Source organism: Fukomys damarensis, unplaced genomic scaffold, assembly GCF_012274545.1.
Source record: "Fukomys damarensis isolate Sample0158 unplaced genomic scaffold, DMR_v1.0_HiC HiC_scaffold_17, whole genome shotgun sequence".
NCBI classification, from domain to species: Eukaryota; Metazoa; Chordata; class Mammalia; order Rodentia; family Bathyergidae; genus Fukomys; species Fukomys damarensis.
The window spans coordinates 16,396,532-16,414,507 of record NW_022900929.1 but is presented as its reverse complement, the minus strand read 5'-3'; the positions used below and the strand labels follow the sequence as shown (position 1 = coordinate 16,414,507).

The following is a 17,976-nucleotide window of genomic DNA, read 5'->3' as shown; positions in this document are numbered from 1 at the left end:
GGAAGAGGAGGAGGAAGAGGAGGAGAAGCCGGCAGAGCACACAGAGAGAATGGCTCCCCCAGAGGCCACCGCCACCAAAGAAGAGGCAGCGTCCAGCTAATGCAGGCCACCATGCAGGCTCCCGTCGTCCCACTCCAGGGCCATGTGGACCTTTTACAAAATGCCTTTTAGTTGCTCTCTCTAAGAAAATGTCTTTCCCTATTTCTGTGCACCTAGTCCCTTGACAGATACACTGAAAAGGAAAACAGGGGCCGTGTGTGTGTGTGTGTGTGTGTGTGTGTGTCCTGCATAAACCTGTCAGCCAGTGTAGCCACCACCTTTGATTTCTCTCTCTCAGATTGCCCTGAATTTTGCCACTCAGAAGTAATGTGCTGAGGGCTGGGGATTTAGCTCAGTGGTTCCGCTGCCTGCCTCGCAAGCACAAGGACCTGAGTTCAATCCCCAGTACCAAAAAAAGAAATAATGTGCTGAATGTTCTCAGCTACAGAAAATCATTATCCAAGAATGTTTCTTGTGAGTGAGTTGATTTGTTCTGATCCATAATATCCCTTTCAAAAGCTTTTATACCTCTCTGAGAAGTGAAATAGAAGCAACAACATCTTCCTTTAAAACGCCTATAGAAGAGGCCAGGTAGTCAAGACCACCATGCCCTTGCACGTCGGGTCCTGGACTTCATTCCTCATTCAATTGGCTTCCATTCACTTTGAGCTCAGCTTTCTAGTCTGGAAAGTGGAGATCTAGACCCTCCAATTCCTGTCCGTTTCCATGTGAAAGGAAAGCCAGTTTTTGCTATCCTTTACTATTCCAAGAGCCCTGAATTGGGGTTTGTATTCATGCACACTGGCTCTCGGGCTGGTCAGATGTAATGTTCCTAGAGGTGGGGACCTGATTATTACCAGAGTAACAGCCAAGAGAGGTTAATGACTCAATTAAAAGGAAGGTGATTTCTACCTGAAAAAAAAATAAATGAATTAAAATAAAATAAAATGACTGTGGATGTAGCACAGTGATAAGAGCACACCTGAATTCACAGTGCCACAGAAAAACGAGGCAATGGAGAAGGACAAGGAGGAGGAAGAAATCAAGAAAGCAGGCACAAGAATGCTGCCCCATCCAACCGATTGCAGTTCCAGTGGAAATTGGAAACCACCAAAAGGGTTTGTTGCAATCCAGAAAGATTGTGGGGAGTTGGGCATCTCAGTGAGAGAGCATTTGCCTAGCATGGCTGCTGGGTTCAATCCTCACTCAGTACTGCAAATGAAACATACAAATGGAAGTTGAGTTGAGCTCCATGCTGGGCTCTTGCAATAGTTATTACTAATTACACTCACTCACACATAAATACAGATGGTCCCAGTGCAATGTTCAGTAAATCACACAAAATATTCAACACTTATATATGAAATAGGCTTAGTGTAGGATAATTTTACCCTACTTTAAACTGATGTCAGTGAACTAAGCCTGTTTGAGGTAGGTTGAGCTGCAGTGTAGTAAAAGCATTTTCCATCTAGGATATTTTCAATTTCGGAAGGATTCAGCTGGATGTAACCCCATCACAAGTCAAGGAAGATCTATTCATTTGCAAAAAGTTTTGTTGTTTCCCAAAGTCATCTCCATGGATACCACTTAGAGTCCAGCACCAAGCCAGCCAAGAAACTAGAATCAAAACTGCAGACTTGGAGAGTTTTCAATCTTTGTGCAGTGCTCGCACTTGTGTGTGTGTGTGTGTGTGTGTGTGTGTGTGTGTGTTTGTTTAGAACTAGGAATTGAACCCAGGGCCTCCATACTGAACTACACCTCCAGCCCCTCTTTATTTTTTATTTTACGACAAGGTTTTTGCTAAGTCAATAAGTTGCCCAGACTGGTCTTTTGTACTTGCAATCCTCCTGCTTCAGCCACCAGTGAGCTGTGATTACGGGCACATGCCACCATGCCTGGCTCCAATCTTTTTTTTTCTTTTTTTTTTTTTCAGTACAGGGGCTCGAACTCAGGATCTTGTGTTTTCAAGGCAGGCGCAGTGCCACCCAATCATTTTTTTAATTATTAAATACCATATAATGTTCATCATGGTACTGGAGCCACAGACATAAATGAATCTCTGTTGTAAGCAGACCAGGCTAGGGAGACAAATCTGATCTCTTCTTGTTTCATCTCATCTGTCTACAGGCCTCCTGCTGCAGGCTTTGTCCACCTTCCAGCTTTCCCTGAGCTGTTCCTATACCCACAACCCCCCTCAACCTCACTCCCTTTTCTCAGCCTATGTCCTCTCTGCCAGGTGTGATCAGATAGTGAACTCTGAAATGCATGGTATCTTTCCTATGACACGTACTTTTCACCCACTAGCGGAGTCCGGCCATCTCATGGCATTTGCATCCTGAGCTAGGCAGCAGCTCCTTTGCTTCACAACTAGGGAGGACAGGGACAAGCTCAGACTGTCACTGTCCCCCTACTGCTGGTGGGGAATGGCCCACCCCCACCCGGCAAGCTGGAGAGGAGGGAAAGGCATGCAGTGCTGAACCAGAGCTGTAGAATCCAATACTGCTTTGCTGCAGGCTCCCTGCACCCCAGACATACACCAGACTCTGACATGCTCCCACTCAGAGTCAAACAGCTGCTGGGTAGAAGGAAGGGCCAGTGATGGCAAGACAAGGATGCTGAGGCTGGGGGCGTCAGACCAACCTTCCTGACACCCACCACTGGGCCTCTTCCTGGGCCCTCAGGCCATAAGCCATGTGACACCAAAGTGGGATTCCCAGGAAGTCAGGGGCACTGGCCTCTCTCCCAAATCCCACCATTGTCATAGTGGGTCTAGGGGAAGCCAGGAATCCTGGAAAGCGCAAGCTGAGGCCATCCCCCAAGTGTCAAAGATTAAGGACAAAGTGTCCGAAACAGAGTCCAGGAATAGGTCAGGTCGTGACAGAGGGAAGAAGAGCCAGGGATGTTAGACCACCATGCAATCATCTGAATTGTGGTTGCAGTTGCTGCTGGTAGCATCAGGTGGCAGAGGCCCGGGGGACCCATGAGAGTTGTCTCTGAAGTCAGCAGGGGGCCAGGGGATGTCGATATTCTTGATGGTAGATGAAAAGGTGATATCTGACTTTAAAACACCTGGAAGCCAGTGAGGGTCGGTGTATCTGTCAGGTTACAGTGCAGTAACAAACAGCCCTAAAGGCTCAGCGACTCACACACAGAGGTTTATTTTTGGCTCACACTTGTCACCATTCCAATGTCTGGATTTTTCTCCAAGACTCATTCACTCTGGGACCCAGGCTGACAGAGCAGCCCCTGCCTGGGACACTGTCAGTCTCACAGCCTGGAAAAGGACAGCACAGCCACCATCTGGCTTCAATAGTTTTTTCCCAGAAATGACAGGCAGCCCTGGCACCTGCCCTTTGTTGGGCAAAGCAAATCATGTGGCCTTCCTGGAGTTTGGCAGGAAGAAGACATTAGACTAAAAAGGAGAGCAGCATCAGCCGGACTTTAAGCCTGATACCCGTGGGGCAGGGAGGTCTACTCCACCCTAGAGAGGGCAAGCAAACAATACAAACTAACACAGCAGCTGGGAGCCTGGCAGTGGTTATGCGTTATACTAATCAAGATTCCACCAGGGCCAGGCATGGTGGCACACGCCTGTCATCCCAGCACTCCAGAACTGAGGCAGAAGGATCACTGCGAGTTCGAGGCCAGCCTGGGCTACATAGTGAGTCCGAGGCTGGCCTGAACTACATAACAAGACCCTGTCTCAAAAAGGGTGGGGGGAGCAGGGTTGTAGCTCAGCAGTACAGTGCCTACCTGGCAAGAGTAAGGCCCTGAGTTCGATTCCTGGAACAACAACAACAACAAAAATTCCACTAGGTACATTGGCAAACAGGATCGAATCCCTGGCAAGTCTTTGTGAGAGCTGCACAAAGGGAGAGAGCCCCTGTGATGGGAGAATTAGGAGGCTCAGTAGGGGGGCTCAACCCAATAGTCAAGAATGTTGGGGAACTTCCAGAGCAGAAGGAGGGACACTCTGGGGAGAGTTGATGCAGTGGTCATTCTGGAACCTGAGGAAAGGTCCTCCTGGGACAGGACCAACTGGGCGGGGGCGCTCATGGGACCATTGCAGCTTCCACACCCAATCCTGTGTCTGTATGTGGGCTGGTGTGGGAAGCAGGGATGGTACAACTGGTGTCGCTTCTGGTCCTTTTGTGGAAGAGATGAGACCACATTGGGAATTATTTTGGTAATAAGCAAGAAGGTAGGAGATGATTTTTCACATTTATAATTGAGAAACAGGGCAATATTCAGGCTAAAATCAGGCATGGCTGCACATGCCTATAATCCCAGCACTCAGAAGACTGAGGCAGAATCGTCTTGAGTTCAAGGCCAGCATGAACTGCATAGTGAGACCCTGTCTCCAAAAACATATATATATATATTAAAGCCAAGGATCAATTTGCAGTGCAACTCCATCTGTGAGTTGTTAAGAGGCTATACATAACTCAGAGCTAATGGTGTTATGTATATTTATAGTAAATAAAGGAAACCTCAGTCAGGAAGAGAAATTCTGCTAAATTCCCTTCTCTGCCCACAGTCCAAGCCCACCAAACTTTTATCTCTGATGGCTCTTTTGAACTCCCAGTCACTAAACTTGTCATAGGAAGAAAGGCTGAAGCCTGCCAGCCCACCTGGAGAGGCTTTGTCACTTGCATTGTCTTCTATTCTGGTCCCAAGGAGAATCATTTACCAACCCTCACCTGTTCTGTGAGCCACACAGACTTTGTCCCAGGCCATTGTGTTCTCCAGGCCTTAAAATGCCATTGATTAGCTCCTTGAAATTCTTTATTTCCCAATCCCCTGTAGAAAAAGGATATGCAAATTTCTGGATTATGTCGAGATAGTGGATAAGCACACTCCTGTGATTTCTCCCTTTCTATAAAAAATTTGTATGTATTTTCTCCTAAAAAATTTTTTTAAAAAGTTGTTCAGCTTTATCCTCATGGGCACCATATATTTAATGCCCCCTAAGATACTTTCAGGATTGACAGTGTAATTCTACCTGGCACTGCAAAAATAAACTTCAAAGTTAGGGGTTTTATTCTTCTAGAGATAAGGAACTTCAAGCTTCCTCCTGCTGAGTGCTTGGCCAATACCCCCTCCTCTCCCTCTCCTCTGGCAGGAGCCTGGTTTCTTTTCCACAAGAAAAAGGAGGATAAATTGAGCATGGTGGTGCATCTCCGTAATCCCAGCACTCGGGAGGCAGAGGCAGGGAAATCCCAGCAAGTTCAAGGCCAGCCTGGGCTACATAGTGAGTTCAAGTCCAGCCTGAACTGCATAGCGAGACCATCTCAAAAACCCTCCCCACAAAAGAGAGGAGGTCGAGCTGAAAATTATAAAGCAAGGGTGGAGCTCTGTGCTGTCAGCTCTCTGTGCCTTTCACCTCCGTTCCTTACTATAAAAGACCCCTGCGCTCCTGTATAGTAGGAGATGGTGATTTGAGGCCAATGGGCCCCTCGAACTCCTTGGAGCTAGTTTTGAAGAAATCCTTTTCCTTCTTTTCTGAATATATGGCCTCCTCTGGTTTGGTCAGCAGGGAGCAGAGGAACCTATACACATGAGCCCAAGTGGCCGGTAACATAATTTTATTGGTTATTTAAGAGCTCTGTAGTATGTTGATGATATAGGATTCATGAGTAAAATGTTTTGGGATATATTTTTTCAAACTTCTATTTCCATGTGCACTTTGTCCCATGTGAAATTCTCTTTCTCTCCTTTGTTTTATGCATGCATAGTAATGGCTAGGATAAAATCAGCTTCCTACTGTAGCACCCACCTCTTCAGGAGCCTAAGATCACAAAAGGGCAGCCAGTTCTGTTTTTAATTTTCCTATTGGCCATTTCACTTATGACCATTTTTTAATGCAGTCCCTACAAATTTATCTACGAATTTATCCTAAATGGAAGAGAGGGCATAAAGAGAGAGGTCTGCTTCTGTCTGCCATATGACTTCATAAGTATCTTTTCTGGCTCTGCCAGAGCTGAATTCCTGCTAACCTCATGAATTTCAGCCTGGAATTTGTCCTTTTGGAAGAATGTGTGTATTAAATTAGTGTAATGAATGCCATGCCATCTTTTATGGATTTACGAGGTTAAATGAAATGCAAGGAAGGCTGTACAAACATTTCTCCTCCAGTTAATTGCTTTCCAAGGGCCCACTCAGCCTGAGTACTTCTCTTCAGGTTCAGCAAAGTATACCTGACTTGGGAAGGTGGAGTGTTACCCTTCTGGAATGTTAATCTGTCCTGTCTTCCTGCCCCACTCTGCTAACCCCACTGGCCCGACCTGCACAGCACTGGGGAGAAACTTCTCTCCTTATCAACACAGAGAATGCCTGCGTCTACCAGAGCAAACAGAATACTGAATGGTAAACATTTGCGTCAGGCAGGATTAAAACTTTGGACCACAACAAATGGAAGTAAAAAGGCACGTTGATCAGCAGCAGGACCATAAACAGCCAGCTTGTTCCCACTTCCCCTCCCTATAGCCTCGCTGCTTCGTCGGTGCTGGTGCTTTCTGGCTGAGAAAATGGCTTTTGGAAAAAGTGTATGTTGCACCAGGCAGGTTAGTGCATACCTGTAATCCCAGCACCGTGGGAGGCTGAGGCAGGATTACTGCAAGTTTGACCCCAGCTGGGGCAACTTATATATATATGTGTGTGTGTGTGTGTGTGTGTTTTTGTTTTTGTTTTTGTTTTTGTTTTGCCGAACCAGGGATGGAGCTCAGAACAGGTACCACTGAGCTAAATCTCCAGCCCAAATAAAAATTTTTAAAGGGCTGGGGAAGGACTCGTTTTCCATCCCCAATAATGCGGGGGGGGAGACTACCAACAGAGTAAAAAGACAATCCATAGAAAAAGCATTTGTAAATAATATATCTGAAAAAGATTAGTATTCAGAATTTAGAAAGAACTCTTTGAAGTCAACAGTCAACAGCAATTAAAAAAAAACTAGTTCAAAAACTGAGACAGTGGCCTGCTTGCAAGCCCAAGGACCCCGAGTTCAATCCCCGGTACCAAAAAAAAAAAAAAAACCTGAGAAAGGAGGCCAGGGATTTAGCTCAGTGAGTGGTTCTGTCCCCTGCCTCACAAGCACAAGGTCCTGAGTTTGATCCCCAGTACCAAAAAAAAAAAAAAGAGAGAGAGAGAGAGGAAGGGCCAGGGTTTTAGTTCTGTGGCACTGTGCCTGCCTTGTCAAGTGCAAAGTCCTGAGTTTGATCCCCAGTACCGGGGAGAAAAAAAACTGAGAAAGAACCAGAACTGACATTTGTCCAAAGAAGAAATACAAATTGTTAGGTTTAAAAAAAAAAAAAAAGCCAAAAACCAGGACCAGATCAGAACCACAACAAGCCTTTATTATGGGGAGGATCTGCCAGGCTATCTCCCAACAAAGGAGAGAAAGCAATATGGCTGCGACAGGGAGCGCTTCTTATAGGACGGAGCTGGGGTGGGATTGAGTGATGTAGTGGCTAGGGATTGGGGGATTGTGACATCACTAGAAGGGGCTTGTGTAATCACTAGTGATGGCCATCTTAAGGCAAGGGAAATCTAACATACATGTCCAGTAAGTACATGAAAAGATGCTCAACACCACTAACCATTAGGAAAATTCAAAGCCTGATATGGTGCATGAGCCTGTAATCCCAGTACTTGGGAAGCTGAGGCAGGAGGATCGCTGCAAGTTTGAGCCCAGCCTGGACTACATAGTGAATTCAAGGCCAGCCTGAACTACATAGTCAGAAACTGTCTCAAAAAAAAAAAAAAAAGAGAGAGGGAAAAGAAAAATGCAAATCAGAAGTACAATGAGATGCCACCCATACCCATTAAGATGTCATAAATGTATAGGATGCTGGGGAGGTAGGTTAGTGATACAGCACTTGCCTAACACACACGAGGCCCTGGGTTCCATTCCCAGCACAGCAAAAGAAAGAAGGGAAGGAGGGAGGGAGGGAAGGAAGGAGGGAAGGACGAAGGAGAGTTACTGAGCTTGTAGAGAAAATGGGACCCTTGCACCCTGCTGGTGGGAATGCTAAATGCTACAGCCATGGTGCCACAATTCTTCCTACAGCTAAACCCAGAATTCCTGCGTGCCTGAGCAGCCCCGCCTCTCCGTATACACCCGAAAATTTGAAAGAAGGATCCCAAAGAGGTATCTGCACACCCATAACTTTGCTGATCCTCTTGCCTTTCACAGCTAGAGCTCCAGAAATATAGTTCAAAGCTGATTAAGGAAGCAATAAATATATATAGTACTTAACAGTACAAAGATAAATACTAAGAAAGATAATAACATAGGTAGTGGGGGAAGGGAGGAAGGTTGAAAAAGTACATTGGCCTCATTATTGCTCCCAGCAATATATCAACAGGATACCAATAATATAAAATATACATACAGTAACACAACTACTCATAGCAAAACTTAACTATTCCATGTTGTTAAAACACACAAAAGGAACTGGGCATTGTGGTGCATGCCTGTAATCCCAGCACTTGGGAAGCTGAGGTAGCAGGATCATCACAAGTTCAAGGCCAGCCTGGACCACATTGTGAGGCCTTGTTTCAAACCCCACCCCACCCCACCCCCCAAAAAAATCAGAAAAGGAAGAATCAATCAACCATATAGTGAAATTGTTATAACTTACAAAATAGGAAATGTTAAAAACATAGAAGAAAGAAGGAAAAAAAACCATAGAAAATAGCCATCACAGAAATAAAAGGAAACGAATTAAAGTCACTTCGTGTGTGCTCAACAAATGGTTTGTTTATTTATTTTATTTTATTTTTAGTGGTACAGGGGACATCACCAGTCCTTTTTATTTTATTTTGAGACAAGCTCTAAGTCGCTCAGGCTGACCTCAAACTTGCCTTCTCCCTGCCTCAGTCTCCCAGCTAACCAGGATTGTAGGTGTCTGCCCTGTCTGCCATCAGGCCCAGCAAGCTCACTTATTATTAAAAAAAGACTTAAGTGGGCTGGGGATTTAGCTCAGTGGTGCTGCCACCTGCCTTGCAAGTGCAAGGTCCCAAGTTCAATCCCCAGTACCCCCCCAAAAAAACTTAAGGGCTAGGGGCTTAGCTTAGTTGTAGAGCCTATTCTTATCATGCAAAAAGCACCACAAAATTAATTAATTAATTGATCAATCAATTAATTAGACAAACTTTAGAAAGAATACTGCACACAGAGAAAAGCCAAAATGCATGTTGATTGAGTAGCTGAAGCAGGAGGATCCTGAGTTCAAATATATATTGTTGCAAGTGCTAATGAAACATTCACAAACTTTATCATGTATTGGACCAAAAAGAAAACAAATCCCTAAAAGAATTACACAGGGTTCCATTAATTCTAAGGGGTATATTTTTCCACTTTGGTTTTGCTTTGTTTGCAGTACTGGAGATTGAACCCAGGGCCTCTGCTACAGCTCCAGCCTTTTTACTGCTTTGGTTTGGTTTGGTTTATTTTTTGTATGACAAGGTCTCAGTCAGCTGCCCAGGCTGGGCTCAAATTTTTGATCCTCCTGCCTCAGCCTCCCAGAGAGCTCGGGTTATCTTGCTATTAGTCTATTTATTAACATTTCTAAAACATGTGTGCAACTTTTTTTCTTTTTTTTTGGTTTTTTGAGACAGGGTCTCACTATGTAGTTGAGACTGACCTGGAACTCACTATGTAGCCAAGCTGGTCTCGAACTCACAGTGATCCTCCTGCCTCAGCCTCCCAAGTGCTGGGATTATAGGCGTGCGCCACCACACCGGGCCAGGCCATGTGTGCATCTTAACAGTGGATGATATCTCTGATTTATTATTATCAGCATCATTTTTTTCTGTCTCAACGGTATTTACAATAATATTGTGGTACTTAATTAACCACAAAAGGGAAAATAATAACTGCAGCAGCAGAGATGAAGGGTCACGCAGACACCCCTTAACCAAGTACCCAAGAGGCATCGCCGCCCTGTACCCACTGTGAGTTCTGCAGTATCACAGCCGTGGTGTGTCACCTGAATCTAATTACCAGCAAGTGTCACTCAAAAGTAAATTGTGAACCATCCTATCGAATAACTGCCTGCTCTTCAAATGCACTGAGGTCATGAAAGACAGAAGACTGAGGAGCTGGCCGAACTGAAAGAGGCTAAGGAGACATCATCTATAATCCCAGCACTCTGGGAGGCTGAGGCAGGAGGATCAAAAGGGCTCAACCTGAGCAACTCAGCTACTTGACAAGACCCTGTCTCAGAATGAAAAATAAAAACGGCGGGGAATGTGAAAAGGCTCTGGCTTTAATTCTCAGTACTACAAATAAATAAATAAGCTAACAAATAGGAGAAAATAAAGAATAAGGAACTCTATGTACCAAAACGTAACTATCCTGCCAGCTATGCTTGGAACTCCACACTTGGAATCCCAGTACTTCAGGAGGCCGAGGCAAGAAGATAAAAAGTTTGAGTACCACCTGGACAACTTAGTGAGACCACATCGCAAACTTCAAAAAGTAATTTTGTTGTTGTTGTTGTTGTTTTTTGAGACAGGGTCTCACTATGTAGTTGAGACTGACCTGGAACTCACTATGTAACCCAGGCTGGTCTCAAACTCATAGCAATCCTCCTGCCTCAGCCTCCCAACTGCTGCGATTACAGGAGTGCACCACCATTCCCGGCTCAAAAAGTAATGTTAATACAAGGCTGGGGATATAGCTCAGTGTGAAGGCTCTGGGTTCAATCCCCAGTAGTGAAAAAATGATAGGTTAAAAACTGTAAAAGCCAAGTGCAGAAGTGTGCGTTCGTCTGTTCACTGTTGTTAATGACACAGTGCTACAAAAAGAGGTTTATTTTGGCTCATGGTTCTGGCACAAGGTCAAGAGGCCACATACCTCTTGCTGGCAGAGTCCTGGGCATTCCATAATGACAGACAATGTACCAGTAACTTGGCTAGGCTGGCTGTGTAGGGGATCCCCATGAATCTACTACTGGAGTGAATGGAATAATTCATTCCTAATCAGTCCCTAAAGACAGTCCTCACCAGCTTTTCCATTGCTGGGACTCAATATCCAACAACCACAATTTGTAGGAGGAGAGGTTTATTTGGCTTATGGTTTCAGAGGGTTCAGTCCATGGCAGGCTGGCTCCAAGGTAGGAACATCATGGCATAAGGGCCTATAGGAGGAAAGCTGCTTAATTCATGACAGCCAGGAAGCAGAGCTGGGGACAAAGCTAGGGAGGAAGGCGTAAGGGACCAGGTGTAGACCTCAAGGCCATGAGCAACTCAGGTATACCAAGCAGTGTGCTTTACTAATCCCCAGAATGGATCCCAAAGCCATAAATTTGACACTCTACCCTACCCAGCACAGGATCGAACTCAGCACCTTCACTATGAGTTGTATCCCCAGATCTTTTTTAAACTTTTATTTTGAGACAGGGTCTAAGTCACCAAGTTGCCCAAGCTGGTTTTGAACTTTCTGTCCTCTTGCCTCAGCCTCCCAGAGTGCCTGGATTACACTGTACTTAGCACCGAATCACTTCTTAAAGTTCCCACTCACAATTTCATAATGGGAATTAAATTTCAGCAAGAGTTTCAGCAGGGACTAGCCATACTCAAAGCAAAGCATAAAGTGTGAACAGGAGGCAGGAGGAATGTGGGGCAGAAGGAGGTCTATTCATAAATATGTAATTCAACCCAAGAGAAACATTACTTCAGGGATGGAAACTGAGGTGAGAAGAGGATTTCTTTTAAGTTTTATGAACTCATTAACTGTCCAAATAAATGCAAAATAAAAGGAAATCCCCTAGCCAGAAAATAGCTTCCCCCCACTCTTCTGAGACCCTCAGGTCTCCTTCGCCTCCATGAACAGGGTTGCTGGGCCTCTGCAATGACAGTGACAGGGACAAAGTGGGGGGGTGCCCTAAAGCTACTTGCAGGCTGCCGGACATGGTGGTGTGCATCTGTAATCTCAGCACTCTGGGAGGCTACAGCAAGAGGATCACAAGTTCAAGCCCAGCCTGAGCAACTTAGTGACTTAGAGAGACACTGTCTCAAAATAAAGGGCTGGGGATGTAGCTCAGTGCAAAGGTCCTGGGTTCAATTCCCAGTACCAAACACAGTGCTTGCTGGTGCCCACCTACTCTAGGGCTCCCCGACACTGGCTGGGTCCCAAATCCAGGTGAGCTGGGAGGGGAGGAGTAGGGAAGTAGAGTGGTGGTGAGGGGAGCTCCACCTCCCTCTCTCCCAGCACTGTGGATCTCACGTCCTCCTGCTACGGAGAAGGGCCTGGAGGATGGTCCCTGTCCCCATGAATCTCAACCCTTGAAGGCCATGGCACCCCAGAAAATGGGCAGAGGGCAGCAGCTCCAGAAGTGATTCTTTTTTTTTTTTTTTTTTTTTTTTTTTTTTGTACTGGGGATTGAACTCAGGTCCCTGTGCTTGCATGGCAGGTGATGGAACCACTGAGCTACATCCCCAGCTGGATTGACTGACTGATTGATTGATTGATTTTTCATAAGTGATTCTTGAGGGAGTGGGGGTCAGAGAGGCAGCATCTGGGGCTGAGAGAGGCTCCTTTGGCCATAGGGGACATCAGAATTCCCAGCAGCCTGGCCAAGGAGAGCCCTCTTTGTCCCCAGAGGTCACTGGGTCTGGAAATGGGGGAGTGGAAAGAAATACACAGCCCCAAGGGGGTGGGAATGGGAAGAGTCCCTTGAAACTAACTGTAGAGGCTGGCATCTATGCTGCCTCCCACTTCTTTTCAGAACTGGTGATTGAACTCAGGGCTTTCTCATTAAGCTACATCCTCAGTTCTTTTTTATTTTTTATTTTGAGATGGGGTCTTGCTAAGTTCCCCAGACTAGGCTTCAGCTTGCGATCCTCCTGCTTCAGCCTCCCAGAGTGCTAGGATTACAGGCATGCATGCACCACCACACAGACCCATTTGTCCCTCTTGTTCCCCAGAACTAGGCATACCCTGAGGGGGACTCCTCTTATCCACAGTCCAGAAGGAACTAGGAGGTCTGACAGGCCAGGTCTCCAACTGAGGCCCAAAAGGGAGAAAGAGAGAGAACTAGAGACAAAGACAGAGACAGACAGAGACAGAGACAGACATGGAGACAGACACAAACATGAAGGGCAGAGGGTTAGGAAGTGGGAAAGAGAAGCAGGGAGAAGCACGATCCCAAGAGACCTGCACTGGTCTTCTTGGAAAGGAAGGCCCAGCAGGAGCTGAGAGACTATGGGGCTACTTTCTGGAATCACAGAATGGGTGAGCTGCTCAGAAGCAACCCAGCTTCAAGGTCTGAGTTTGTATCCAAAGTCCAGGCAGTGACGTATTGAGCCTCACGTGATCTGGAGACGAGGTCTCGGGCACCGTGTAGGGTTCCTGGAGGTGGCTGGGAGGGGCCAGGCCCAGCCCATGGGGATGCTGGGAACCAGGACTAGGATTTGGCAGAGGGGCAGAGCACAGGCACCCCCACCCTAGAAGTCCTAACACGGAAGTGACACAGGTCTGGGCTCCTCCCCAACTCCACCTCAAGGTCCCTGCACAATCACCTAAGGCAACCTCACAGCCCCCCTGCATTGTCCTGAGCCTCTGTGTCCTACACTCGGGGTCCCTGGAACCGTGGCAGGGGATCATCTAGGGGACCTGCGCTTCTGGCCTGGGTCCCACTTGGCCTGTGGATCCTGTAGGGCAGCCAGGAGCAGACAGGGACTTTCCAGGAGCTCCACCAGTGTCAAACACGAACAGCACCTAGCATGACCTCACCAGCTGTCTAAGCAGTCACCCAGGGTGATTGGCAACATGGAAACAGAAACTGTGTCAGGCCCTGCAGAGGTCAGGATGGGAGCAGCACCTGATGAGCTGAAGAACAGGGACAGCAGCAGCATGGGGCATCGTTTCGCTTTGCTTTGCTTCTCCTTTTTTTTTTTTTTGGTACCAGGGATCAAACTCAGGTCCCTGCACTTGCAAGGCAGACGGCAGAACCACTGAGCCAAATCCCTGGCCCTCTTTCTTCCTTTTAATAGTGCTGGGGCTTGAACTCAAGGCCTTTACATTGAGCTACATTCCCACCCCTTTTTTATTTTGAGACAGGGTCTCACAATTTCACTGATTTGCCCAGGCTGGGCTCTGACTCTTGGTCCTCCTGCCTCAGCCTCTCAGAGTGCTGGGATTATAGGCGTGCAGAACCATTCCCACTTTCTTGATAATTCTGACATCAAGGACACCAGCAGTGACAGAACTATTAAACAAAGCTCACAGGCAGATATGAAGCCTGGAGAGGCACCGGATCAGTCCTCAGCTCAAGTGTGCAAACCCCATGTTGCCCCACCTCCAGTTGGAGAAGGGGCTTGACTAAGCAACAGGATGTTTGATGAACTTCACAGGAAACATTTGTAAGCACAATTATAAGAATAAGGTCAGGGGCCCGGGATTTAGCTCAGTGGTTCCACCACCTGCCTCAGAAGTGCAAGGTCCCAAGTTCAATCCCCAGTACCAAAAAAAGAACGTGTGACATGGCTGAGTGTGGTGGTCCATGCATATAATCTCAGTATTCTGGGAGGTTAAGGCAGGAGGATCCAAGTTTGAACCCAGCCTGGACAATTTTAGAGACTTAATGAGACCTTGCCTTAAAAATAAAAAGGGGGTTGAAGGGCGGGGGATTTGACTCAGTGGTTCTACAACCTGCCTGGCAAGCGCAAGGGCCAGAGTTCGATCCAGGTACCAAAAAGGGGGTGGGGATTGGAGGAGATGTAGCAGTGTCAAGGTCCTGGGTTCCAGCCCCAAAACCAGAAGAAAAATAAAAAGTGTAAATGCTTAAAACTAGCAAAGAGAGAAAAGTACAAACGGCATGAACCTCAGGGACGAACCATAGTAACTTGGAATATTTGTTTCTCAATGCTGGGGATGAAACCCAGGTCCTTTCCCCTGTTAGGCAAGTGCTTAACCATTGAGCCACACTCCCAGCCCAGAATTTTAGGCTGAGTTTAAGCAAAGGATGAAGGAGCGGGTGAGCAGGGGAAGGAAAGTTCCTAGAGTGGCTGCAGGGACCCCAGTCTGTCAAGCAACAACCTACTTCCAGGGGGCTTGGTAATGGCTGCATCAGGAGCCCCAGCCTAAGGCAGGGAAGCCTAGGACACCCTGGCCTGACCAATCCGGCCCTGTGCACATGGGCGTGTGGTAGGACCTGGAACAAGGCCCGCACGGTCGGCGCTATGCTGCTGTCTGGGGGCTCTGTCCGCTCTCACCCTTCCCCATGTGTTCTGGAGCCTCTGCCCTGAACGCCCCTCTTTGGGAGCCGCACAGACGCCAACAGCGCCCTCTAGTGGGGTGCTACCTCGCCGCACAGGGAGGAGCAGCTGGGGTGGGAGGATGGGTCACAGAAATCGGGCGGTGTGGGAGATGACCCTGAGAGAAATAGGGCTGCCCGCGGGTTGAAAAATTTTAGACGTGTTTTTCATTCCTGCACTGACAGGCAAAGGAAGGCAAACGAAGACTGTCCCTCAGTATCTGTTCTCTCTTCCCTGTATCAGCACAGACAAATTTAGATCTTTATCTACACAGTGGTTAGAACAGGGCCTTCATCTCTAAACCTCCTTCATACACTTATTACCTTAGAATTACATTCTGGCCAGTGGGATGTAAACTCGAGTGCTGTGTGTGATTCCCAGGAAACATCCTGAAAGGGAGAGGGGATGTCCTTCTTCAAATTCATCCTCACTGCTGCCTGGAATTTGGCTGTAATGGCTGTTGCCAGCCATCTTACACCATGCAGTAGAAGATGTATGGCTAAAGATGGTGGAGTAGCAAGATTCTGTGTAAAGGAGCCTGGTCTCTGATATCAAGGGCACTGTGCCAAGCCTTCATGGCTGTTCTGGGTCTCTTTTATGTAAAAGAGAAATATGTTTCTATTTATTGTGTTTAAGACAATTTGTTTTGGTCTCACAGCTGAAGGAAATCTTAACCAATAAACAGAAGAGATGAGAATCCTTTTTGTTAGCAGGGGAGGGGCAAGGACTGCAAAAGAAGTGGAGGTTTCCTGGACTGGTAGAACTGATAGCAGGTGCAACATTGAGTCCTGAAAGAACAGAAGTGGTGAAAGAAGAATGCAAAAACCAAGGGAATCCCTGTAGGGTGAGCTGTGCGAAGCAGAACACTGAGGCCATCAGGAAGCGACAACGGATTGTATAGGGAAAGGTGTCCTGCTGATGCAGGCATGGCCCCTGTATGAATAAAGGCTGGGGAGAAACTCAAGCCAAGAAAAGAGTCTGTTCCTGGAAATTCTGCCTTTATCAAGGCCACAGTTTATGCAGCTGGTGTCCTGTTGACTCCCGTACCACAGCACCTCCTGCTGTCACACACTGCCTGTGACTCAATGCTGAATGACCCTGTATTTATCATCCTGTGGCCCCAGCCTACCGTCGTGAGACATCCCTGAGGACCCCCCCAAAGCAAGTGGACTGGTCCCTCTGTGTACCCATGATGTGACATAAACTCAAGTCCAATGCATAACTCAGCCTGTGGGGAAACTGAGGCCTGCACAAAGAGTATGGCTCTCCAGAGGTCTGACAATTGGCAGCAGACCTGGGTGAGTCCATGGCTCTCCTGGCACCTGCACCTCTTTAGCCTGGCAGTGAGGACAGTGTGCACTGCAAATGTCAAAACCCTCAGAGATGAGGACAGCAGCTTCACCGTCTCCCCTGTCCTCAGAACCCTGGGACAAACTGGAGGCTGAGGACACATGTGTGGCCCTGGACCACCTCTCAAGAGGTGGGGCAGCCAACCGGGGGTCCCTGCACAAGGACCCCACAATGCCCCTCTGCAGGGGATACCCTGCTCTTGGGGTTGTGCAGCCCTGGCTGAGTGCTCCTGGGGGCTTTAGCCCTGCTGGGGGCACCCCCTTCCTGTCTCTAAGTCTCAAGCATCTTCAGAACCCCACTGTCATTTCTTCCACTGCTTGCTGCTCCCCACAGCCCCTGAGAAAAGCATTAAGATCTCATGGAGACATCTCACAGACAACAGCCCCACCAAGGCCAGCAGGTGCCCTTCTCAGCTCTCACCTTCAGGTCCTGCAGACATCTGGGCACCATTCCCGCTGGCTAAAGCCACTAGCCCCAGCCAGCAGAATATAGAGCTTGCTCCTCAGGGGATCCCTGCCCATCCTGGTGCCCCGTCCTTGACTCTAGCATTAGGTCCACTCTGGACCAGCAGCGACCCATCCCTGAGCCCATCTTTGCCAAGCTATCATTAGCTCGTGATAACCCTGGGTGATAAGCCATCCCAGCCCGGTCTCCACAGGAACTCATGATCACAGAGCTTATGTGACAGACCTGCCAGCAACTGCCTGTCTCGAAGAGTGACAGAGAGGCAAGACCCTATCATTAGCAGAGGCTTAAGGCCCCAAATCCCACATATTTTGCCTGGGTCAGGCCTCTGCGTGCTCTTTCACCGTTTGTTTGCACCTTGCTAATAATGTGTAATTGCTACCTTACCCGGGCAAACCTCCAGAGCCTTTCCCCCTTGCAGCAACACCTACGCCCTGTTTCCACCCAGAGCCCTCAGCCCTTAGGCCCGCTCTTTAGTAAGTGACACGGTCTGCCTGGCTCGGAGCCCTTGAGGAGGGTTCTAGGACACGGAAAGGCAGATGCAGGGGACCTCAGTGTCGAGGATGGAGCTTGGGGTGCCTGAAAAGAAAAGCGCGGAGAGGAGACCTGGGAACTGACACTGAGGGATTCATCTCCCACACCCACTACCCCACCCAGACGGTGAGGTCCGAGCGGCTGCCTCTGGCGACACCTGGCGGCCGCAGCCAGCGAGCGCAGAGCTAACCCTGTGCGGGTGTCCGCGCCTGCACGTGCCAGGCCTGCGGGGAATCAGTTCCCGCGCGGCAGGAGGGCTAGGGTTCTTCTGATTTAGAGATACAGGAACCGCCCGTCCCAGGGCCAGTCTTGACTCTGGATTCTGGA

General features: G+C 47.8%; 1 pseudogene; it reads left to right on the top strand.

Annotated features, from left to right (window-relative positions):
• Positions 1-16,559: 16,559 nt before the first annotated feature.
• The window catches only part of LOC117286555, a 3,949-nt pseudogene continuing 2,532 nt past the window's right edge, over positions 16,560-17,976 (top strand).